This window comes from Tachyglossus aculeatus (genome assembly GCF_015852505.1).
Source record: "Tachyglossus aculeatus isolate mTacAcu1 chromosome 12 unlocalized genomic scaffold, mTacAcu1.pri SUPER_6_unloc_1, whole genome shotgun sequence".
NCBI lineage: Eukaryota > Metazoa > Chordata > Mammalia > Monotremata > Tachyglossidae > Tachyglossus > Tachyglossus aculeatus.
The window spans coordinates 8,439,167-8,466,626 of NW_024044828.1; the positions used below are offsets into that span (position 1 = coordinate 8,439,167).

Below are 27,460 nucleotides of genomic sequence, written 5' to 3' on the forward strand. Positions count from 1 at the left end.
TCACACAGAAGACAAGCAGGAGAGCCAGGATTAGAACCTATGAACTTCTGACTCCCAGGCCTGTGCTCTATCCACTCTGCCATGCTACTTCTCTGTTGCAACCATTGTGTAATTTTATAGCCTTCTTCATGGGTTTTTGCAGATGTCCTGAATTATTGCTTGGAATATTCATTCATTCATTCAATTGTATTTATTGAACACTTCCTGTGTGCAGAGCACTGTACTAAGTGCTTGGGAAGTACAAATCAGCAACATATAGAAACGGTCCCTACCCAACAACGGGCTCACAGTCTAGAAGGAGTAGACAGAAAACGAAACAAGTAGAGAGGTGTCAATACCATCAGAAGCTACCAGTCCTGTTTGTTATTTAGAAATGTACACAAGAGTCACACACATACTTTAAATAGGTATTTTTTCCCCTATGGTTTGCTAATTCACATAAAACAAACACAGACAGAATCACATAATTTGAAGCTTTTCTGAATAGAAAATGTAAGCTCGATTAATTTGTTCACGTGGCTTGCAAAATTAAGATGGCAGGCAAAAGTAAATTTTGTGGTTATCTTGGTCCATTTATTCTTCTGATCTTTTCAACTCTTCCTGCCTTTTGGACTTTTTATCATGTAGTAACTCTGCCATCAGACTGAGCACTAGGCCAAGAAAAGATGGTTTCCCCAAAACCAGGCAAAGTTTTAAAGGATAATTAATGACCCTACAAATGATTAAACACTGGATCACAACACAGGTGAAGATAAGGAGGTGTCCCCTTCAAAAACTGTTTTTAAATAGGAAATCCAATACCTGCTCTTATAGGATTAGTTGTCCAACTGTCGGCAAGGAGACATTGGACCAGAAGACATCTGGACATCCTTTCAAGTTCTGTGATTCAACAAATCAAAAATTTATGCCATTCAAATCACTCTATCCTTTGAGGGTTGTCAGGTCCCCCAAAATAACTTAATTGAATAAACAACCAAGATACCCTGAACTGAAAACTGTGAATTCACCACTAGAGGATTTATGACCAGAAATCTGTGGCTAATTTGCTTTACTGGATTTTAAGAGTATTCAAAATGGATCATATATGCTCCTCATAATACCGTTATAAAAATAAAAATCAGGATGTACCAACATCCACACTATTCTAATGAGAAAAACAGTATTGACATCTGTCTTTCATTTCAGAAATGGTCAATACTAGGGTGATAACCTATCTTTCTAAGGTAGAGGCCAAGGCGGGTAGAAGGAAATTCAGAGAGGAATGGGAAGAGACTAGTTAGAAGGAGAAAAATGCTGGGTTTATGGATGCTTAATGAGCCCTAGCCAATGATCTTGCCAACTTTAGTTTGAGAGAAAAGTTTAGCACACCTGAATTTCAATGTCTCATTCTACCGCATGTCAGCCCATTTATCTTATACTTTCCAGGAAGATAATGATCTGCTTTCTTATATGAATCCTTTCTATGCAATTTAGACATTTAATATTGGTATCCAGAACCACACACATTCTAAGTTATCATTCACAACAACCAAACATTGAAAAGCTCCTTTTATTTCATTATTACTAAACATTTGAAGAAGCAGCGTGGCTCAGTGGAAAAGAGCCCGGGCTTTGGAGTAAGAGGTCATGGGTTCAAACCCCAGCTCCGCCAATTGTCAGCTGTGTGACTTTGGGCAAGTCACTTAACTTCTCTGTGCCTCAGTTACCTCATCTGTAAAATGGGGACTAAGACTGTGAGCCCCAAGTGGGACAACCTGATCACCTTGTAACCTCCCCAGCGCTTAGATCAATCTTTGCACATAGTAAGCGCTTAATAAATGCCATCATTATTATTATTTGGGTTCTCTTAATCATTTATGTTAGTACTTTAATCTCAAATGTAGTTATCCACTGATGGGATTGATATGTACAAAGTTAGCATCACTGAATCATTGTTCTAATCCAAAGGCACTACAATTTTTAACCGTACCAATTCACATGTGAGAGATAACATCATTTTTTAGTATTCCATGTCATGGATCATATGGCCACATTCATGCATATGACTCTATCCTTTCAGGTTTATGAGCTGATTTGTTTCTTTCCATATCTAGGAAGAGTAAGGTGGGAAAGAGTACTTTCTCTGTTTCTAGACTGCTGCTACTCTGAGTGTATCTGTCTTGTTAACTTTTTACTCTGAAGGTATATTTTTTACTTTGAGACAGCAAGGCTAGAAGAAAATCATCAATCTTCATCTCAATCATATAAGCAACAATGTACAAGGAGAAATTTTATACATTTTATACACCACCTTGTTGGGTATGTTTCTAAACAATGTTACGAGTAACATCAAAGGCAATTTCACTACTGCTCCAAAAATATGTTATTAACTATTTAAGTTAGAGTCTAAACAAGGCCTTCAAATTTTCCAAAGACAGGGAGAAAATACCAGAAATACCTGGAGGCAGAATTTTTCAAAAAGTTCATGGAGTTGGGGATGGAGATTTTGGTAGAGCTGGTGAGACCAGCTCACAAGACTTCACTCAAAATTTTAAGTTTTTTAAACGATTAAACCAAGATACAGTGATACTTTCTCACCAGAAATTCAATTCTGAATCTCATATTTTCCTATTTCAGAACTCTTACTACACATGAACTTCCAGTTTTGCAAAATTTTATTGTGTGAAATAATTTTGTCTATTATATTGGAACCACTATGGAAACTAAGGATTGAGAGGAAATTGTTCTCTAATAACAAATTTCATTCATGCATTCCTGCATCCTACTGAGTCTGAATGAAAGCAGTCCTTATTTAGATTTGGTTACTATGATAAGAGATAAACTGTTCTACACTCATTTGAAGAGCCACACCCATGTTGACTTAAAGTATGGAATTCACTAAGTAGTGCATAATTGGTTCAACTGTTGAAACATTTACCACAAATAAACAGAAAGTCATATAAGTGGAATTGGCTAAGTCTCCTTAGGAAGGTTCATCCATTATTCAGCAGGATGACCTGTCAATAATATTTCTCTCTCAAGCTTTCTCCTGTCCCTGAGCTGATTTAGCCCCAGCAGGTGGGCCTACCAAAGGTTGAGTCTTCTGAATTTCTCTTCGCTTCCTGTGGTTTCTCCATAGTGCCTGAAGATCAGGTATCTCCTTGCATTTTCTGGTGCAAGCTCAGAAACCCTGAGATGGAGGAAACTCTTTATTGAATCTCCATGGAAAAGAAATTCAGGCTCTGCTCCAATATGGTCTGCCCTCTGCTAGTTCCCCTGAATGATATCCCTGGACTGTAACCATCAGGACTTTAGGACTGTAACCAATGGACCTGAGCATGTCCAGAGATGTTCCCAGTCCTCCTTTTCAGGGGGCACAGCACTGGTCTTTATTGTTTCCACACCTGTGTTAATTGTACCAGTGGGCTCCTGGGACTTGTAGTTCCAGCAACCCAGAGACACAATTGTAAAGAATGCAATGTCCTCCTTGCACTGTAGTACCCTGCTGGTGGGCTCTTGATCCATTACCTCAAGGGTGAGTGTCTTGGATGGGGAAAATTTTGAGTCACCCTGATTGGATTGTTCTGGCCTTACTCAGCTCCTCTGTCACAGTACTGAGAGACTTGTGGCTGAACCTGGCCAATGATCATTGATCCTTTCCCTGTAACATTCATCTGCTGCACCCCTCATACAGCTCGTGCCCCTCTGGGCCAGTGGTCTCTTCAGTGAGCCATGGCATTCCGCTTTGCAAGGTTCCATGTCATACCCATGCCCTTACAGGGCTGGAAGACTCGGTGTTGTTGGAGAAGTTGGCCTTCTGTCTACTGCCTTTAGGATACCAGTATCCATCCATTGGATCCAAAAAAAGGCGTCTACCTTCTAAGTTTTTTCAATCATTCAATGATATATATTGAGCACTTACTGTGTGTTGAGCACTGCACTATGTGCTTGGGAGAGTACAATATAGTAATGATAACAAAAATAATAATAATCATAATTGTTGTATTAAGCACTTATTATGTGCCATGTACTCTTACTGTGTGCTGGGGCAGGACAAGATTATCAAATCACACTTGGTGGTCACAGTCTAAGCAAGAAGGAGAAAAGGTGCTGAATTCCCATTTTGCAGATGAGGTAACTGAGGCACAGAGAAGTTAGGTAACTTTCCCAAGATCACACAGCAGACAGGGGGAAGAACCAGGATTAGAATCCAGGTTCTTTGACTTCCTCTGACTCCAACAGAGTTGGTAGATATGACCCCTGTCCTCAAGGAACCTACAATATTTGAACATGTTATATCCAGCTAAGACCATCTAGGACCTTAGAACTGAGAACATTTAAACTGGTCTGTGTCAATCATGTTGATTCCTGTCAATCAAAATGTGATCATATGATTCTAGTACAATATAGTGCAGTGAAAAGAGCATGATTCTGGGAATCAGGGCATTTGGGTTCTAGTTCCACTTCTGTCACTGTCCAGCTGGAATGTCTTGGGCAAATTACCCAATCTTTCTGGTACTTTGGTTTCCTCATCTGTAAAATGGGGATTAGACCACACACTGTTCTTCCTTCCTATTAGATTGTGAGTCCAATGTAGGAGAGTGGCTAGGTTCAATTAGGTTATCTTCTATCTACAGCAGTGCTAAGCACGGCACTTTGGGACAGAGTAGTCACTTAATAAATACCATGATTATTCTGATGCAACATTTAGGTTGCCTCAGCATGGTCTAATGGATAGAACACAGGCCTGGGAGTCAGAAGACTATGGGTTCTAATCCTGCCTCCACCACTAGTCTGCTGTGTGACCCTGAGCAAGTCACTTTACTTCTCTAGGCCTCAGTTACCTATCTCATCTGTAAAATGGGAATTGAGACTGTGAGCCCCACGTGGGCCAGGGACTGTCTCCAACCTGATTTGCTCTCATCCACTCCAGCACTCAGTTCAGTGCCTGGCACATAGTAAGTGCTTAACAAATATCACAGGGAATATTATTATTATTATTATTACCATTATTATCATTATTATTATTACCTAAAAAGACCAGAGGGCCCAACCGTATACCTATTTATGGTCAAAGATGCTTCTTCCTTCCTTGTCTTTTTTCTGGGCTGGATCATTCCAGCTTTTAGCTTGCCCTGCCATGGCTCTTTTCCTAGTTTTCTTTAATCCCTAACAAGGATTAAAATTAGTTGTCAGAAATGAGCAGGTCTGGAAATCACACATAACCTGAAATAGTAAGACGCTATGGCGCCTTATGGTCTTCTTATTGTTTAGATGAGAGTAATCTACTGAACCAGCTGGTAACCTCCCTTTTCCCTCCCTGCAAGTGAACAGGACTGTTTGAATAGCAATGTTCCCACAATACCTTGAAGATTCTTCTGTTAGAAAACCCTAGATTTTTTTTTTGTGGATCAGTCTGCTCTTCTCTGAAATTATTAATAATTGCAATATGTACTAATTGCTTACTGTGTCCCAAGAACTGCCTAAACACTGGGATAGATACAAGGTAATCAGATTTGATATTCTGTGCATACAGGACTCACAATTTAAGAGGAAGGAGAACAGGTGTTAAGTAGGTATTTATCAGACAAGGAAACTGAGGCATAAGGAAGTGAAGTGGCTTGTTCAAGGACACACAGGAGGCAAGGTGCAGAGCTGGGATTAGAGCCTAGAACACCCAACTTGCAGTGCTCTACTATTTCCACCAGGCCATAAACAGGTTAAGCAAAAAGAAAGGGCTAGTTAATATAAAATCTTTTGCTTCTCAAAAGTTGGGTTGTAGTGATGCACAGCAAGGGCTCAATAAATACCATTGATTAGTTGATAAATGATTGATGCATAACCACCATCAATTCTTTTTGCAAACTTTAATGAAGAGGCGTTTATCAAATATCAAGCATCTGATATTATATGATACTCAGCATACATGCTGTTCAGGAAAAATAATGAATTTAGACCATTCCTAATAGTCCTGCCTGAGAACAGAAATTATGTCTACTAACTCTACCACAGTGAACCCTCCCAAGCACTTAGTACAATGTTCTACACACAGTAAGTGCTCAAAAAATATCATTGATAGACTAATGGATTGAAATACTAAATGTAAAATTTGATTGTACAAGGGAGGCAAAGGAAAATAAGCCTTACTGTCATTCAGTTGTAAGAAACCTTTAAACTATTTCTGTCTAAAAGAATCATGAAACATTTTTTCAGGCCACTGGTTTTTAAGCTTCTCATTTTCCTTCAGTATGTTTATTTTGTATGTAAACGGTAAAGAAGGTTATCTCTGCCATTCACTTCTTTAGAATAACACTAACATCAATAATCTTTTGGATAAATAGCTGCACTTTTAAGTAATGTTTCCTTGGTTTTAAATTTTATTATCAGTTTGGCTTTTCTGTTGACACCTGATAGCAGGTATTCTTTGTTCCTCTTAAAATTAAACATCTGAAAGTCTAAATTGCCAAGACAATTTTCCAGCTTCACAAAAGCTGTATGAAAAACTCTGGTAAAGGATTCTGTTGTGTCTCCACTGGAGCAATAAAAAGCTTACATATGATTTCCAAATTTTTATTTTATTTTATTTTCTGGGAGGGAATTCCTAAAAGACATTTGTTTTCTATTAGGCTTGATGCCACCAATAAAAGGAGCCAAAAGGTGGTAGAAAGCATAGAAGAATTTGTGCATCCAACAGAGATTCTTTTTTTAAAAATTATCTTTTCCTACAGGCATTGAGTGTTATTTGTATAACATTATACAAGTGCAACTTTCATTTTTTATCATACTATCTTCTTAGGAAAATATGTATTTTGTAAATCTGAAAGAAGGAATGGATAAAAAGTTCATAGCTGGGCTTGTTTGGGGCATTAAATTACTCTCACCTCATTCAGAAATCTCTAACTAAATATGTTATCCCAAATTCATTCATTAGACACCATAGTTTATCTGCCCTATTAAGTCACTTCATTAGCTGTCAAGAAGCATAAGTGATATTGCTGTGAAAGCCTCGATTCAGGTGTTGGAAAATGCTTATTCAGCAAATAGGCCACTTATCAAGAAATGGAATTCAGAGAGGTTCTAGCCAAGGAAGCACATTATGTATAAACAGTTGCATTATCATTTCACTAGACTTCAAAGGGAAGAGAACACAAGCTATCAGCATTTAACTTGGGAGTTACAGAAAGGTTATGTACCCTGATATCCTGAAAATAATTACAGGAGTTTTTACCTAGTGATCATACTGCAACACCTGGTAAAATAGGATTTTAGAAAAAGGTTGACATTATTAGATTAGAAAAAATGAGATGAACAATCTCATCTTTACAATGATCATAATATATATTTTTTTCTCATGGAGGCTTTTTTCATTTCTTCATTTTAGGTCCATGCTTATTAATCCCTTACCACATGCCAAGCACTGGGGTAGATATAATCCAATCACAGAAGACACAGTACCTGTCCTAATCAGGGCTCATAATCTAAGAAGCAGGGAGAACAGGTATTATCCTCATTTTACAGATGAGGCACAGAGAAGTTAGGTGACATGCCCAAGGTTCCAGAACAGATAAGTGACAGAGTCAGGCCTAGGAGTCAGGTCTTCTGAATCCCAGTCCTGGGCTGCTTCCACTAGGCTACAACTGTCTTCAAACAGACTTATGAAACAGTTGACCTTTATGTGATATTTTGAGAGCAGTCCCAAGTGCAAGTATGCGAATAGATTTCATAAATACGAAATAAAATCTGAAAAATGACACCCTTGGCCCTTCTTTTTTCCTCACACTACTTAACTGGACATTTTGTGAAGTTCAAAGGTGGAAATGGTATTTGGATAATACAGAAGGTTTGCTCAGGTTAAAACCTCAGTAAAAAATCACAATCTGAATCAGAAAATTGGCTTCTTTCGCGGATTAGCCTGACCAAGTCTTAGTTCAAAGGCATCGGGAATAATGTATATTCTCCATTCAAAAAAGGCTAGACTATAAAAAATAATTATAACCGATGGAAGAAAAGTCCATACCTCAGTTGACTTTTCAGTGTTAGCCAAAAATGCCTTCAGTTTTATGAAGGCCTGGTTATAAGACTGGAAAATTGCATATTCAACCCAATAGAAATACAGTAGGTTATTAAAAGTCCACAAAGACATTATGGTCTAGTTTTACATAGTGGGATATGGCATGGGAGGAACGTTTTCCTGGCCCCACAATTCTCCAGATGATGTAAAAGGTCACTGAGGGCTCCTTTGCTTCCTAGAGTGATTTAGAATGGGCTAGGTGTCACAAACTGACGACAATTCAGTCATCATCATGGCCATCTTGGCTTCCCTCCACCTTCCTGCTACCTAACACTTTAGCATTCAGAGCCATTTTGAGATGGAGCACAGCGGAGTGGAAGCAGGGAAAGTGAGTCACTGCCTCAATCTGGAATGAAGGAAGAAGAAGCAAACGCTTAATTGATTCCTAAAGAGATTGTACACCCCTTGAGGGCAGCGGTCGTGCCTACTAACTTTATTGTACTACATGCTACCAAGTGCTTAGAAAAGTGCTCTGCACACAGTAAACACTCAATAAACACCACTGATAGATTGATTGATTGATCAGGACTCTAAATACTTCTCCTGTTGCTATTATCTCAGACTTGATGGAGCAGGGAAATTAGAAAAGCAGATGTTCCTCTACTTACAAGTTGAGGAATTACAAACAGTAGCACTTGATTCCACATGCTGGGAAAGTTTCAAATTTGAAAGCTCTCTCCACCCCATGTGGTTCCAGGCATCTCCAAGCATCTAATCAACACAGAGGAAACAGTGACATCAAGTAGAGATACCAGGCCTAGGCTAGGACAGCAAAACAATGATAGCTAAGAACCAAGAATTAGGCCTTAACTATCTTAGCTGAACTATCTTGCCTTCAAACTTTTCCATCATGGGCCTCCTAAGAGATGTTTATAGTGCTAGTTACTTCTGATCCCCACCCACATTTCCTTCTTCATGCCTCAAGCTATTGCTACAAACTTTAACTCAGCTGTTTTCTAATAATAAAGGCTCTGAATGGTCCCGGAGGACCACTTTTCTTTATTTGAAAAATACAACTTTCTGCATTTAAAAAATTCCACTATGCAGATGCTGAGTTGGCTAAATAGAACACTGTAGAAAATATTTAATCCTGCCCAGGCTGATTAATCTATACTTGGAGTAAAATTTTGGATGCTTTCCTAGAATTTCAATCATTTACTTTTGACTGAAAAATAAAATATGTCACTTCTGATTTGTAACATGCTTTATAAGGTGGATTTTTTTTAGGGAAATATATATTTTTCTTGGCTATGTGTTACCACTGCTGATTTACTTCAACCAAAACTGTATTTTCATGGTGGAGTACCACGTCAGGAATATTTGAATCCAAATGTCCACCTCTCTTTGAGAGTTGTGGAATTCCAAAATGACAGTAGCCAGTGTAATTTTAGTTGCATGTAAGTCATTATATTTTACAAAAGCAGCTGTTTCTCATGGAAGAGGCCCAGATTTCCCCTTCAGGATGTAAACCAGTGACCTCATACTTCCAACTCAAGACCTATCTATCAACACCCTTTCCTATGTTACATTTTCATGACATAGGATCCTCCCCTCTGCCTGATAAACCTATCCAGGACTTAAAAAAAATCATTTTAATTAGATTCAAGGATGATCAAGGCCCAGTGGAGTTTGATATGCTCATTCTCTTCCCTGACTCCCTGTATTCCTATTTATCGAAGAGAACAGGGATGTAACCTAGCATTCAGACACTCTATCTTGGACTGATGAGAGACTTAAGCTGTCTGGAAATTAATGTGCTGAGGGCAGGTGTGCTTTGAGGTTCCCTGAACAGCTCTGCCAATACATTTCAATCTTGATCTAAAAAAACGCCAACCTTTGCAGTTGTGATTCTCTCGTGAGCAGAAGACTGCACATGGTGTCAAACTACATCGTGTTAGATTTAGTAGCTGGAGAATATTATCTTTATCTTAGCATTCCTTATTTCCCCTGAGGATTCTTATACTCTATACTAATAGAGTGGGAATAGGAATGGTTGAAGCCAAAATGTCTAATTAAATGAACTACTGACATTAAGTTCCATGTATTTAGGAGGAAAGCAATGCTAAAATGTTAAATATATATACACTGAAAAATCTAGGCAGTCACTGTTTTTAAAAATGAGGTCGGTGAGAAATGCTGTCTAGCTGTCCAATACTTTGACCTAATTTAAATTGTGTATTCCAAATTTGATTTGTGAATAGTTTTGCCATAGAATTGAAAACCAAAGCACTGGAATTTCACACACACACACACACACACACACACACACACACACACACACACCACACCACACCACCACCTTTCCTTCTTTCTTGGTGACCATCAAAACATGGAAGTGGGGCAGAAAGTGGGAGTTAGCATTACTCAGCATTGTGGGGCTTCTTCACTACAAATCCCAGAATGTGAATAGGGATCTAACCTATGCTCCAACCCAGGCAATTCAAAAGCTCAAATATATAAATGAGCAATAACATTGGGATGCAAAGTGAACTACTGAGTACCAAGCAACTAGCACTTTTGCACATTTTTATCAGATTTTTTAGGATAGTTTAAAATCAAGTCTGATCATAAACCATGGGACTCATTCAGTTACCAGGTTTAAACAGCTGAGAGAGAAGACATGCTAACAGAAGAGCAGAAGAGGAAGGCATCCATCAATCAATCGATCAATAAATTGGTATTTATTGAGCATCTACAATGTGCAGAGCACTGAACACAACACTGGGATAGTATAATGGGATTGGCAGACAGACACACTGCCCTCATTAGCTTAGACTTAGGTTCCAAGCAGCATCCCTCTGCTTATTTATGGTTAACCCTATGAACAAGTTACCCCATCTCTAAAGATCTCAATTGCACCATTTGTAAAATTGCTTTCCCTTTAACTATTTCCATCAAGAAATTGATATAATGACTAATATAATAGTGTCTAAAAATTGTTTTGTGGTCCTCTACAGAAGATGCAATTATGACTCAAAACATGTATATTCCCAGGCAGTCATCATATAGGATTGTTATGATTCTGAAATTGTATGTTTCTAGGGAGTTTCTTTCAATGGACACTTGTAAGCTCACTGTGGGCAGGGAATGAGACTAATATTGTACTTTCCCAAGTGCTTAGTATAGTGCTCTGCACACAGTAAGTGCTCAATAAATATGACTGGTTGACTTGTAAATTTTATCAAGACAGAGTTTCTTGTTTTTTCTTCCACTAGACCCAAGAGTCAAAGGGCACTGATATTTATATCATGTATCAGAAAAAATTTATGGGGTTTACATTTTCTGGGCTCCTCATGGAATTTGTCTGAGCAGATTATTCTGTTTCTTTCTCATGCAGTGATTACTAACACTTGGCTCTTTGGATAGAGATCAAATTCAGAATCTCCACCTGTGTGCTTTATATCACAACAGTAGCTTTTTGAGAATTCTCCCCCTGACAGGTAGAAATGAAATCCCTAAAAGGTCTAGGCTTCATAAAATACTGTTGTCATGGCTATGATATCATTCTTGAGTCATTCTATGCCTAGAGACCATCTTCAAAATAAATCACTGGAACTCCAACTGTAGCAGACCATGTGTGAGCAAACCACAGAAATTAGAGAGACGTAAGACACATTAGGTAGGTTTAGTCTCTCAAGATTTGCATTACACACATTTTAGTTCTTTGCAAATGGCATATTTATGTGCAAAAGTGCATTTTGGCACTTGTCTACCAAGAATATATACACGTCAGAGAGATAAGGAGTGTCTGGCTTAACACTAGTTCTTTTTTTTTGATGTTCATTGTACCCACATGTTCAATTTGAATGGGAACCCGATCCCTTCTTTCTGATTTATATGAGACACTTATCTTCTCAGATATATATGCATTGTTTTTTAAAGGAACCTCATACAATATTTCATTCTTAAATCTGGCTAGAATATGATAACTATCATAACTAACAGTTAAATGGTCAGTCCCTAAAAAATGCTGGCTAATATATATGCAACATATGTGCCTGTGATGATTTAAGATAATCATATAAGGACATGTTTCTGTTAAGGTCAAGCGGAGTGGTCTAATGAAAGGGTATAATTGTCAACTAGTACAAGCCATGATGAGTGTCAACAACTCTTTACATAGTTGGTGCAGCTTTAGTATAAGTGAATGTTAGAACAGCAAAAATGCTCCATTTAGCACGGGTGAGGAACAATTCACTAAAAAGTCCCTTTGACCATTTAACTGCTACTATGTTTTACTCACTCTGATCCCTCAGGTTTTTTTTGGCAGAATTCTCTAAGAAATAATATTGGGAGGGGGATGAGAGAGAGAGAGAGAGAAAGAGAGGGAGAGAGAGAAAGAGAGAGAGAGAGAGAGAGAGAGTGTGTGTGTGTGTGTGCCTGAAAAAACATACGCACATCTATTAGCTCTTGCCTGCTGCTTGGGCTTTAAAATGCCCACAGCCTTGAAGACACCATGCTTCTTTGTTGATAGATGAGTAACATCTGTGAGGATCTGGAAAGCTCTGAGTCTTGTGCCTTCTGAATGATACATCTGAGGACTCACATATGAGTTTTTGTTGATGGCCACACACTGACTAACATACATCAGGGTTAAAGGGTGCTCTCAAAGGTAGACAGGCTACAAAAATCAAAATAAAAAGGTTGATTGTGGAATCTCAGTCACATTGAGGGGCTTTGTAAGCATGTATAGGAAGGACAACAAGAGGCCGCCAGAGGAAACTGAGGCCCAGAGAAGTGAAGTGACTTGCCCAAAGGAATTACAAATTGGTCACATATAGAGACAATCCCTCCCCAATAAGCAGCATGGCTCAATGGAAAGAGCATGGGCTTTGGAGTCAGAGGTCATGGGTTCAAATCCCGACTCTGCCAGTTGTCAGCTGTGTGACTTTGGGCAAGTCACTTAACTTCTCAGTGCCTCAGTTGCATCATCTGTAGAATGGGGATTAAAACTGTGAGTCCCCACTGGGATGGCCTGGTCACCTTGTGGCCTCCCCAGCGCTTGGAACGGTGCTTTGCACATGGTGGGTGCTTAATAGATGCCATCATTATTATTAATAACGGGCTCACAGTCTAGAAGGGGGAGTCTCCTCTCCCCCTCTCCATCCCCCTGGTCTTACCTCCTTCTCTTCCCCACAGCACCTGCATATATGTATATATGTTTTTACGTGTTTATTACTCTATTTTACTTGTACATATTCTATTTACTTTATTTTGTTAATATGTTTTGTTTTGTTCTCTGTCTCCCCCTTCTAGACTGTGAGCCCACTGTTGGGTAGGGACCGTCTCTATATGTTGCCAACTTGTACTTCCCAAGCGCTTAGTACAGTGCTCTGCACACAAGTGCTCAATAAATACAATTGAATGGATGAATGAATAAACAGTCCAGTGTTGGTGACTCTGAAGCCAAGTTTGCCTAACCACAATTATTCAGAAAAAAACCCAGTCCTAAAAATTCCTGATTTTCTGGTTGAATTATCTGGATAATTGTGGAGAATTTATTCTGGGAACTGAATTCTCAAAATTGGCAGTATACACTGCTGTAATCCACTACATTGCTACTCCTCCATTTTGCTTGAGGCTGTGTAGACCCCTCATCTCTCTCATTAATACATGTAAATGATAAGTACTTCTTTCAGAGGCTTTTGGAGGTGAGAATGCATTTAAGGTTTAAGATTTAAGGGAGAAGCAGCTTCCCTCCTTGGTCAGGGTAGAGTGCTTTGGCAATGCAAATGTAAATTACACTTATTCTGCTTTTGACAGCCAAGGATAAATTTCCTAGATGGCTCTGGCTAGAGGAACTACAGGACTGTCATCCAAAATATTAGCAAAACTAATTTCTGCACCCAATAGGAATCAATTATTTGCAAATGGTACAAATCCATAGCCCTGAAATTTAGATTTAGAGTTCCAGGAAAATTCTAATCAAAATTTTTACACCCAGCTACATATCCAAGCAAAGTAATGCATTCCTTGGAGGTACCCTAGTGGCATCTGGTACATCCTGCTTAATAATAAAGAAAACATTCTTTTTTTTATACTTTCTTAGCACCTGTGTTATTGAAAAACATTTGAAAAGAGTTTTTTTTTTTCAAATCACTGTACATTTTCTAAGAAAGTATGGCACATAAATCCTGTTAACAAATAGTAAAAGATTTTAACGTGAAACTCCCAATGTATCTCAGGCAGTCTCCCAGTCCAGAATTTCCGAAGGAGCTGACATAGTAACTAGGAAAAAAACATAAAATGAGAACACTGTCTCTTCACACTAGTTATAGCAAAGCCCTCAGACATCACATTAATTTGCTGCTAAAGAAATGCATTACCTAACTAAACTTGTAATTCAATCACTGGACTCATGTTGTTAAAAAACACAGCAAGATTGTTGATGCAATCTTAGGCAATAATAAGTTACCCAATAACAAAAAAAGTCTTAGTAAAGGAATAGATACTGAATCTGAGATCTAGTCTTAAACATGTCCCATTAATTGTATTGACACAACTTAGTATCGTCATCTTGGTGTCTCATCATTTAGACAAAATACCATCAACAGAAAGCTTCGATTAGGATGGTTCCCTTCTGCCCTCTAAGAGGCCCCTAAAAAGCCTGGAGTTAACTTTGCTTCTCTTCTCATTTTCGGTCTTTTATCAAGGAGGTTGGCCTATGTTCTTATGCATTGAGTTTATCAGTCACACTCACATAGCGATAAAATCTTACTGTCAGGAGGCATATCTTCAAAGCCTGAAGGGCAGCTTTATACATAAACGCAAACACACAAAATTGACTGTTCTATATCAGTGTTAGATGCAATTTTCAGTTTGGGTTGCAATGTCTCCATCCTAAAAAATCTGTGTAAGTTTGGTTTGGGAGGATCTATGCACAGTCTTGTTCAGAAACTTGGGCCTAATCTTCATGACCTTCTTTCCATCTTATATTTTGGAAGCCTAAGAGAACTGCAGGATGAGAATGTTTACTTGTATTTACACTACACATGTAATGGCCTGAAAAACCTAGTGGATGCTGAAATGAGAGTAAGAACAATGCTTGTGATTATACTATACCTATCCCAGTGCTTAGCACAGTGTTTGGCATATAGAAAACAGTTAGGTATCCCCAATTTAATTATTGTTATAATTTGTAGGACCTAAAGGCAAGCTGAAAGTAAATTGGACAAGACCCTTACATTGGCCAAACACCTTAGAGAAGTTGCACTTGTAAACTATTTAATGGTTAAAATTTCCAGTTTATTTAGTGCTTTGATAGCTGCACTAGAATGGTAAAGGAAAAGGATTCCATACATCAGAAAACTGCTTACTTCAGTACTGTTTATATCCTCTACCTAATTCCCAATTCTGAGAGTTTTGTTTCTTTATGTAAACATACTTTGCTTTAGGTCCTTGTAGGATTTAACTCTGAGTAGAATGTTTATAGTGTTGACGATGTTTATAGCTAAGTTTTATTGAAAGGCACTAATATTTGCCTTTAAAAGAATGTGCTATACATTTTCAGGAAATTAAGAACAACTAAAATTCAATTATTTGACTATCAGTGTATAACATCTCATTGCCTTACAGAAAAGAATATGGACTGTTTCTTTCAATTTCCTGAAATATATCATTTGACGCTGTTTGTCCAACTTAATTTTTATGGTACTGATCTGCAAGAAAGTCAGATATCATCCATTTAGATGCACTCTGGGGACTACTTAGTAATAGTCACCTCTCCACCAACTACAACCATGTACTTTTTATCATTTTAAACAACAAAGAAAGATGAGTGACTCATTGAGTTACACCTGGGGTTTGCTTTTATCCTAGAGACCTCATTTCATATTCTGAAAAGGTTTACTTTATGCACTAAAGTATTTTTATCCATTGAAGATCCTCATTCACTCTGCTCAGTTACAGTAACTAAAATGACATATAGTACAGAATATCACTCCTGAAAGCATTCCACAAATAGCACCATGGAGATGTTCCTCTCCCATTAAAAGATGTGATTAATTGTTAGAGATCTTAATCTTCTTGAAGCCATCCAATATTTCTTAATGCCAAGTACTAACAACAAAAAGAAACACACATATTTTACCTGGCAGTCAGTTAATGGTGTTCATTGAGCTTCTACTTTATGCAGAGCATAAGCACTTGAGAGAGCAATAACATTACTAGATATGATTTGTGCCCTCGAGGTACTTACAGCCCAGTGAAAAGTGTAAGATATTAAAGAAAAGCAGAGTTTCATTTATGAAATATGAGTTTTACGTTTTGTGGTAGGATATAGCAAACACACAGGTTTCTGTACTTTAATTGATGGATTACTTCCCTCAACCTCTTAAGAACCTCATATGGAGGACAGTACTGTAACTGTCCTCTGTGATCAGCCAATGGTATTTGTACTGTTTAAAGTACAATAGATGGAAAAGATAGGTCCGAGCCCACACGGGACTTGTAGTCTAAAAGGGATCCTATCTGCAGAAACAAATGTATGATTTACTCAGGAGTTGTACTTCACATCTTGCTGTTCAGCGATGAACCATGAGCAACATGACAATTTTCCATACGTGGCTATTCCATTCCTTAAGGTACTGGAAAAATACTGTCAATGCTGTTTGTGGAAGGTGTTCTAACTGAAAAAGGACCTCACACCTACTAGTGCTAAAAATCTCTTATAAATGGGCACTGCGAGTTCTTAGAGATTGCCAAAGAGTAGATCAAGTGTCTGCCCAAGCCAAGTATATACAACAAGAGAGAAAGAGTGAGAGATGTCCTGCATCATCTGATATTTAGGAGTTGTCACTGTGACTTTAGGCCATAACAAGAGGCAAATCAAGGACCAAGTTACCTTCCAGTTCTGAAGAGCTCTGGACCAAATACTTGAGATCCAGAACTAATGTTGATTTTTATGTCCTATTTAATATAAGCCGCATAGGATCAGGTTCTTGGATTGGAACCTCCCTGGGGATAGAGACTGTGTCTGCTACTTAAAGGACAGTCTTTGATCCCCTGATTTCAAGCTCCCATTAAGGTAAGGGATACTATGAAGAAGGGAAGGAAAACAGTTAATAAATATCCTCAAGTTGATCTTAAAAACTGCAACATAGAGAAAACTTCCTTGGAGATTTGGGGTGAAAGCTGCTCCATTTGGGTAGGGTTACACTGAGATCTAGGTTTATGCTAACAAAGGAAGACTGGAAAAGATAAGAAGAGAAGTAGCAAATCGAAAACCATTCACTGGAAACAGCATGACCTAGTGAATAAAGCATGGGCCTGAAAGCAAGAGAGCCTGGGTTTTAATCTCAGCAACACTACTTGCCCACTGTGTTATCTTGGGAAAGTCACTTAACTTTTCTGTGCCTAAGTTTCCTTAAGTGCACATGGGGAATTCAATACCTGTTCTCCCTCCTTCTTGACTGTGAGCCCCATGTGGGAAAGGGACTGTATATTGCCTGAATACTTTGTTTTTACCCCAGTGTTCAGGCGAGTGCTTGACACATAATAAGTACTTGATCATTATTAAAAAAAAGTCACCCACCCCTCCAGTCTACCCAGTTTGTACCAAACTTAATTGATAGCAAACAGATCCAAACAGTCGGATACCAACTCATGTATAATGCAAATGGAAATGAAATGGTAAATATGTCAAACAGGGAGACTATTCCAGCCCTTAAAGAGTTCTGAAAAAGTCAAGATTTGGGCACAAGAATTAATAGTTTTCTTGATTTTGTGTTTACAATATTTTTCATCTGGAAAAAGACGAACATGCTAGCCCTCAACTTCACCAAAATTAGATTCAATATAAATATGTACCTCAGAAACATAAATAGAATATTGAATATAGAAAGCAAATTAACTACAAAGCCTTGTCACTAAAACACTGCATTGACTCAGAAAGTCTCTACCTAAACTTAGAAGCTCTCAGTAAGTTTGAGGATGAAGGAAGAGGGCAGATGATAGGCAATCAGGAGACCATGATTTCACAAATTAGGAATCTAGCAAAAGAAAGATATTGAAGAATACTGTCAAGACCAGAATGAGAAAGCACAATACTAACCTCAATTTGTGGGAGGCCTTTGGCTCCAACAGCCTTATTTTCAGGCAGATTTGCTAAAGGATACTAGAACTTTGATACTGGCCTTATCAGTGGGGTGAGGGTGCATTGTGACTTCAACGTCTCACTCATGATGAGCTCATAAACTAGAGAAAGAGTCTGGAAGAACAGCCAATAGTCCGGAGGCTGTCGCCTAACTGAAAGTGACTTACTTGAAAGAGCTACACGAATACTGCAGGTAATACAATTTCATTTTTACTATTCTTCAGAAGTCAATCTAGTTAACAAGTAGCTCCCTTTTCCTGTTCAGCATGTACTGCATGTGAGAAACTCTTTCGTTTTGTTTGCAATCCACAGCTGACACAGAATCCTATATTTTATTGTTCTAATCGCTCTCGTTGGATGTGCTTGATGTTCACTAAGACAAAATCGCACACTGACTCTTGCAAATCCCAAATGGCCAAACTCCAACCCACTCCTCTGCACTATTAATTTTTCCTCCTTTAGCCGCAAGAGGTTTTATTGAAACAGAAATTAATAGAAAAAGTAAGGCACCCCACACTGGCATTTCATCCTTATCATCAGGCCAATTATTCCTTACTCATCTACAGTGAAAATGATGTGAAGAAATATGCCCTTTCCGGTATATTTAACTCCATTTTCAAGCAAACTTTATGCATGAAAGAGAGGAATAAAGCATTAGAACTGGGAAGGCATCAGTATGTAATTAGATTCTATTACCAAAAGTCTACCAATCAAATCAATGTCATTTATTATGCAGTTACTGAGTGCAGACCACTCTACTACCAGGATATCAGAAGAAGGAATTACAAGAAATATATACTTACATAGAAATATTTTCCATTTCCTCCTTGGAAAAATCCTTCAGCTAGCTATTATCTGTGCTATAGTTTAGGCATTTAGTCAATCACTGGTATTTACTAAGTGCCTACTCTCCTATGCACTTGGGCAAATACTGAAGAATTAGTAGACATGATCCCTCCTTCAAGGACCTTATAATCTAAAGGGGAGACAGAGAGGTAGGAGGAAATAATAGAGTGCTAAGGTCCAAGGATGGACATGGAGATTAGAACTCAAGTGCTTAGATGACACAGAAATGGTGAAGTGGCACTTGGTGGAGAAATAGTGTGAAGAGTAATACTCACCTGGCTTAGTGGAAGCCGCCTGGCCAAGTGGATAGAGCACAGGCCTAGGAGTCAGAAGGACCTGGGTTCTAATCCCGGCTCCACCACTTGCCTGCTGTGTGACCTTGGGAAAGTCACATAACTTCTCTGTGCCTCAGTTACCTCTTCTATAAAATGGAGATTTAGACTTTGAGCCCCATGTGGGACAAGGACCGTGTCCAACCTGATTACCTCGCATCTACCCCACTGCTTAGAACAATGCTTGACCCATAGTAAACACCTAACAAATACCATAATTATTATTAAGTGCTTTCTGAGTGCAGAGCACTGTCCTAAGCACTGGTAGATAATATACAGGTGGAAATTATCCACCTGTGAATAGAAGCAGCGTGGCTTAGTGGAAAGAGCACGGGTTTGGTAGTCAGAGGTCATGGGGCCTAATCCTGGCTCCGCCCCTGATCAGCTGTGTGACTTTGGGTGAGTCACTAGACTTCTCTGTGCCTCAGTTACCTCACCTGTAAAATGGGGATTAAGACTGTGAGCCCCATGTGGGACAACCTGATTACCTCATATCTACCCCAGTGCTTAGAACACTGCTCGGCACATAATAAGCGCTTATCAAATGCCATCATCATTATTAAATTAGACATGGTCCCTGGCCATCAAGGGACGAAGCTAAAACTGAATAGGGATGGGAGGAAATGGGTGACAGACACATATGGACAGATGAAACAAAACACTAGGACAACATACAGGCTACAAATCAAGATCTGTAGGCGACTGTGACTAGGTGAATGGAATTTCAGGTTCTTCACAGTTCAGAGTCCAGAGTCACAACGATAGCCACAGCAGCAACAGCAACTGCCAGTCTTCCCGAGGTTTGTGTACATAAATGAGAAACTCATTCATTCATTCAATTGTATTTATTGAGTGCTTACCATGTGCAGAGCACTGTACTAAGCGCTGATTCAGGAAAGGCTGGTGTCCTCCAAAAATCAAACGTTTTATCAGGGTTTCTGATCAATTTCAATTAATATGAACTGTTTTCCCCATTCCTGTATAACATTGGGTGTAGTCAACTTGCAAAACCTCATATTTAGGGTAACTGCTCTAGTCAGCCAATCCCAAACTGTGCATGAACAGTTTCTTCTGATTAAGCAACATGCCGAGCCCAGATAGGGTCATCTGTTTGGAAGGATGTTCCTAGTTCCCTCTTGGTGTTTTACCCATAGTGAAATGCCTCATTATGGCAGACGTTAAAGTACAGGCATCAGAATTCTTTGAACCAATGCAACTATTATCATGCCCACATTTTGGTGGCAGAAACTGAGACTCAACAGAGCTATATATTGGGCCCTAGGATTACACAACGAAGCCAGGGTAGAATGCTTCTAATCCTAACTATGCTCTCTAGTCATGCACAAAAGTTGGCCATAGCAACATCACCTATTCTGGAAGTGTTTCTTTGAATTTGCATTGGGCAAACATCCAGTGTGGTTAGATGCATTTCTAACTGACTTTAATCCTGAATTGTATGGATTAACCATCTGAATTGTATGGATTAACCATCTCCACTGCTCAAATTTACCAGTGAGTTTTTCAAATCACCTCTGGATGTTGTAGACCTTGGACTGAGGTATCAGGTTCACAATGAAATCCACCACTATGGAAATACTAAAAAAAAAACCCATCTGGTTTGGCGGTTCTGATATGCAGTTTTCATACGGCTCAACCCTCTAGTAAAATCTTCATTTCCCTGTAACTGATTGCTCAGCAGCAACTATGCAAAAAGACCACTGTGAAAAACTCATTATCCCAATTAGCCATATCCTTCATAACAGAACTAATCATTTTTGCATGTCTAACATAAGAACTCTGAAGACCCAAAGCAAATGTTAACAAAATGAAGAATCATGTAGTGTGCTGTTTGTGTCTTATCAGATACCTTCATTTCAAGAGACACTTGTTCAGATAAATCAGTCCTTGACAATGCAAGGATTTCTTTCAAGAGATTTAACAAAATTGACTTCAAAAGTAAAATACTTATTTGTTAACCCAAACAATCCTCAATTTCCAGACAGAAAAACTAAGGCAGTGCAAGTAATGATGACTATCTCAGGGTTGTGGTACAACTGATAATTGGACATATCTTGAACTCTGCAACCGCACCACCAGCAACTAGATTGAGATCCTGATAATAGTGAGGCAAATTTTTCGACTCCCTGGAAATGAAAGAAGGAAGTTGCTTATTACATATGAACTAGGATATACAAAAACAAAATGAGGAACACTACTGTGGCAGCAATCATGCACAAAATTAATGCCTGAAGTTTGTTGCAGAAGTCAAAAAAGACTCTACAGTAGGATAAGGCAATAATTGGAAATGACTTATATAATCACCAATCAAAGCCCTTGTCAATCCAAGAAGATTTCATTCATCATTTAAATTTTCAGATCTAGTGAAAATGAGTGGATTTTAAAACAGCAAATGTTATGAAACAAAAGTATTGAAAAGGAAGGGAATAAAAGAAGTAAGACTTCACTAAGCATAATGAAACTTTAATGATGATCTAGTTGAGAAGATGAATGAGCTTTTCAGGTGCACTGTTAAATTACCCTGACCCTGCTGTTATGTTTGCAAGGCACATCCAGCATGGCACTACTGGTGCTGATGAACAACTCCACTATAATGATAAAAATAAAAAGCAAAACCTCATCTTTTCTCTTCCAGGTGCTTTGTCTTTCATCTCATCCCATTTCTATTCCTGAACACCATAATACTTCATTTAAAATATGATTTTTTTTCTAATCTGAAAAAAAATATTGAGAACTAAAGTCAATGAAAATGTAATGTAGATAGTCTTTTACAGATGGTTTAGGTTTGTGGCATTTTGGGGTGGCAGTTCTTTTAATGAAATTTCTGTAGGCATGCTTTTCTGCCTCACCATTTTGTGTAATCATCAACCTCCCTGAAAATATTAATCATTATGACTATTTGAGCTTTTTGAAATCCCTGTCTCAAATTTCTCCAAATTACTGCTCTATTTATCTTCACAACAATTACAATAAGATGAATTGGACTCTTGGCTTCAAGACCTAGACAGTTTTACATATGGGACTTGAATAATCTGGCAGTTTCTGCTTGTGTTTTTTGCTTTGTTCTACAGAAGTGTGTATCTCAAGAATCCGCTTCTAAATTTAAGAATGCATTACCAGTTCCTGTGGATTTTTAATTATTCCAATCAATTAGAATGTAGGTGTCATGTACTCCCCTAGATCTTCATGGAAAGCTGTAGTTGTATCAAAGGTTTTTCCATGCACAGATCAGAGGCAGTCTGTAGCTTGACTTTTGCCAAGGACTGCCATCTTAAAGCATTGATATTGAAACAATAACATTTTAGTTGGTTTTGTAACACTCCGGGGTGTTTACAATTTGATTAATGTGCAGTTTTATTAACCATAGAGTTTAGTTAATTAAATGAGACCAGTGTAGGAACCAGGTCAGTGTACTGTGAAACAAAATGGTTAGGTTACTGAACAGCTCATTTCTGCTCATTGAATTCTATTGATTTTTGGCAGTTAGAAAAAGAAAGAAAGAACAGATGGTGGAAGAAAGTAATTGAGCTGCCAGTGATGGAATACAATATCGCACTGAATTATAAAGAATGATGTTCAAAATTCTCTAAATAGTCATTTGAATTAGTATACAAATACCAAAATATAGAATGCCTTTCTAAATCACCAATGTTTTTTTCAAGAAAGTGAATACAGACTTCAATTTCAAAGCAGAAAAGTCTCCTTGGGAATATCCTCCATTATTCAAAGGTGAAGAGGACGTGGGAGCAGTTGGCTCTATGAAAAATAACCCTCTCTCCTAGAGAAGAGAGGACATTTCCACATTCCCTCACCAGTAATTTTACCATTATGATTTCTAGGAATTTGTGGAAACATCACTTAAATACTTTCATCTTTTAAAAGTATAAAAAGTGCACCAAACTCTAGTAAAAAAAAATTACACAAAAAGATTAGTCGATTTGGAAAACCTGATAGAGCTCCCAGTGTGGGTAATATGCCAGCCTAATAGCACATGGGCAGCCGTGCAGAATTAAATTCCACTTAAATCACTGCTGTACAAACTAAGTCTATAGTTGTAACACTTGGTGTGTGTACTTTTGGTAGTTGAATCCATCTGCATTTCAGACTGTACAAACCGCAAGGAGGGCAATGAAGATTGAGTCATTTTTTATTTATATGTTTATTTTTTGCTGGGGGATGAAAGGTTTTAATAAGAAAAACCCACACATTTACTCAAGTTTCATATGCTCCATAACCACAAGATTATGAAGTAAATAAAAGAAACATATTTTATTTTGATGTACGCACATTAGAAGTTTTGTTAAATATATTTTAGTCTAATTAAACTGGAGCATGCCCGTCGGAATTTCCTGGATTTGATGCACCATCAGTAAAGTAATATAAACCAGACAGGGTTGAAATAAGGGTTAAAAAATGCACTTTTGTTATTCCCATATAGATTTAGAAGCAAAGAAAGTGAAATCATACAAAGGAAGTATTCACCATCTTTCAATACATAAAACACTTTTTTTTCAAATTTGAAACTGGTTTGGAGAAATGACCCTTATCTCCTTAAATCTAATTACAGTTTCTGATACACAATATCTCTAACTTGCTATAGTATTAGATTTAACTTGCAGTTCTCTTCAGCATGACACTGACTCAAATCCTGAATTTTCCAGTTATGATTTTCTTCACATAAGTTCCTCTGGACCTAGTACTCTGCAACTAAAGCAAATGGAAGATTTCATTCAGGGGAAGTCAAACTCAAAATACATATTTCAGGTATGGAGATTGGTTTTGCCCTGTTTCCATGGTAACCTAAAGTCTTCTCTTTTGTACGGAACACTGGGCCATTGTTGACCACCAAATTGTCCAGATATTCATTTAGGCCACCACACAGTAGGGTGTGAGAGAACTCTTTTTGAATTATTTGTAAATTTCCAGGTAGATGAAAATTTCTCAGTACATTTTCGACAATTTTTTGAGATTGTCGATTGTGTTTTTAAGGTAAAAACACAAAGATCCTCAAGCATGATGAAGGAGTTAGTAGAGTTAGAGTTGAAGCTGCCATGGGAGGCAAGCAGTTTTGTATGACAGGTATAATTTGTCCGATAGAAATGTGGTATCTGAGAGCTGGTGTGAAAATACACTTCCCCTCCATTGGGAAACTCTTCCAGAAAAGATGCTAGCCACTTCTTCAAAAGTCCTACTGTGGTTCAGAACTGCTTTAAACAAATGACCCTGCTCTACAGACACACACTTATGCCAACGCACCCAGTGACTGTGGTTGCTTTTGCATGTTCAGTTAGAGACTGACAATTCTGCAGGAGAAAAGATATGTTGTATACCAGCTTATCTCTAAGACATCCTAGGCACAAACACAGATTCTCATTGGCAAAACACAAATTAAAGCTGTAAGAGAATTCTGCTACTGAAGACAGCAGGATATCCAATATGTGGAGAAATTAAGAAATAGTAAAAGAAAAAAAAAAGTCCAGTGTCTAGAACGGTTTCACCAGTGCCACCTATTGAATCATATTCTAGACACTTGTGGGTTTGGTCCTTAACCCCTAAACCCTTTGATACTCACCCCACCCCCACAGCATATATATATCCTTATATTCTGTTGCTTCGCCTAGCAGTAATTAGTTTTAATATCTGTTTTTCCCTCTTGATCATAACCAATCAACCAATCATATTTACCAAACACTCAGTTCAGAGCTTGTACTGAAAGCATGGAATGGTATAATAGAGTTAGTAGATATGACCCCTTCCCTTAAGGACCCTACAATCTAGCAGATGAAGGGTTACTCTCCTACAGCAAAAACTTTAATAGTAATAATAATAATTGTGGTATTTATTACTGGGAAGCAGCGTGGCATAATGGATAGAGCATGGGCCCGGGAGTCAGAAGGTCATGGGTTCTAACCCCAGCTCCTCCACGTGTATGCTGTGTGACCTTGGGCAGGACATTTCTCTTACCTGGGCCTCAGTTACCTCATCTGTAAAATGGGGATTGTGACTGTGAGCCCCATGTGGGACAGGGACAGTGTCCAATCTGATTTTCTTTTATCTACCCAGTGTTTTCTACAGTGCCTGGAACAAAGTAAGTGCTTAGCAAATACCACAATTAAATTAAAATGTATAAAACATTTTCTATGTTCGAACTCTGTACTAAATGCTGGGGAAGAAGCAAGTTAATCAAGTTACGCACACTCCCTTTCCCTAATGGGATTCAGAATCTAAGAAGGAAGGAGAACGAGCATTTATTTAGTACAGTGCTCTGCACACAGAAAGCACTAAATAAATATGATTGATTGACTGATTAACATATCATGGATCTATTTATACATGAAACAATGTAGAATGTAGTGTCAGTCCTGTAGTGGTATCTTTAGCCACAGTGTTATGAATGGATAGAATCTTGTCATCAGTAGTGGCACCTTCAAAAATCAAAGGATGCTAAATGTGTATGATTCTGTTAAACTCAATATGGGGAAAAATATTTCATATTAATCATTTTGCTACTGGAGGTAAAAAGCATATTCTTTTTTTTTCTTACTCTATTTTTTTGGCAGATATTTTTGCAGTTAACATTCCTTAGGTCTGATTTAAGCTAAGTAGAGCAGCATCAGTACATGATCTAGAGTATTCCAATCTACCCAGGGACCTCCACACATTACAGAAGAAGAATGACTTCTTTCCAGAATGAACTATGAAATCCCTAGGTTCTAGCAAATCTATCGACGAGAAATATTACTAGCATGTGGAGGCAAAGTAATGGAAAATATTTCTGAAAAGTTAATCCCAGACTATGTCTATATGTTAGGGAAAAAAATCCACTTATTCTACTGGATTTTAGGCTTTAGGGACTTAAATCTAGGCAAAGCTTTACATTGAGATATGGCTCTTTGTTAAGAGAGATTCCAAGATGTTTTTGAGAGAAACTCCAAGACACCTTATCCATTTTGCAAGCACACAAGTGATGTGTGTTATGCAATAATTGAGGTATTTGATAAGCGATTTGTGCCAACCACTTTATTAAGTGTTGGAGTAGATACATGATAATCATGTCCCACATGAGAGTCACATTTGAAACAAGAGGGAGAACAGGTACTGAATCCCGATTTGGCAGATGAGGAAACGAGATCAATTAAGTGACTCGTCAAGGTCACACAACAGGTATGTGGCAGAGCCGGAATTAGAACCCAGTTCCTCCGACTCCCAGGACCATGCTCCTTCCATGCTGCTTCCCTATGTATGAGTCCGTGCCATGGAGAATAAAAATTAAGAAAAAGGAAGAATTGTAAAACCAGAAGTTATGAAGTTCTCAACTGTAATAGGTACTGGGTAATATTTTTTAATATTTCATATAGCATGTATGGGATCTTGGACCCAAAGAACCACATACAAAATGCTACTCAAACTTTTCTGTTATGGCTGGTTTAGGTCATAATAAATGCAGAAACCACTGTACTTCGCATGACTTCCCTTCTACACTATAAATTCCCCCCAGCACCGGAATATCAGCCCAACCTTGCTAAAAACTTGGACCTGGTTCACTTAAAGGTTCTCTAAGTTTTGGCAACCTTTTTGATAAATGAATGAAATTAGAAACTAAAGGAGTTTATGGACTCTTTTCAAAGGTTTGCTGGAAGCATTATTTCTTAATATAAATGAAATGGTTACCTTTTATCTAATGTTAAGAGACTCCAAAATCCTTTTTCAAGGAGAAAGAGAAAAATTATGTTTAGACAGTTGAGCCTCTGTAGCTTTACACCATGTTATAAATGTCTCTGCTTTGAGATAAGAGAAAGTTGTAACCATGTAACAAAACAAGAAACAGTGTATCTGCTTCTAATTTAGGCCTTTGACAAAAAATTCTGATTTTTAAGGTTGTGACTCTCTAAAAATTCCAAGTTTCCCTTTAAATTGGGTTGATTTCTTCATAACCTGGACACTCCCCAGTTTTCCCTATAAATGAGAATACATTGAGAATGTCCCACATTACCAGAGCTCATAATTTCAGATCTCATCCCTGTTTCTACCCAATATTTTAAATACTGAATGGGGCTTTAATATAACAGCATTTTGGATCCCACTGTAATGGTAATTTGAAACTGACTTAACAAAAAGACT

General features: G+C 38.1%; 1 protein-coding gene across 3 annotated transcripts in view; it reads right to left on the reverse strand.

Moving 5' to 3' along the window:
* SEMA3A (semaphorin 3A) overlaps nucleotides 1-27,460 on the reverse strand; it is a 204,222-nt gene that overhangs the window by 148,163 nt on the left and 28,599 nt on the right. The window contains exon 1 of one of the 3 annotated variants that reach the window (XM_038741340.1): nucleotides 18,102-18,173. The exons of 1 other annotated variant lie outside the window; for it this stretch is intronic. The gene's annotated coding sequence lies outside the window, so the exon portion shown is untranslated. Of the gene's footprint in view, nucleotides 1-12,448; nucleotides 12,646-18,101; nucleotides 18,174-27,460 lie in introns of those variants that run through there. One more of the 3 variants, XM_038741341.1, reaches the window with a different exon arrangement.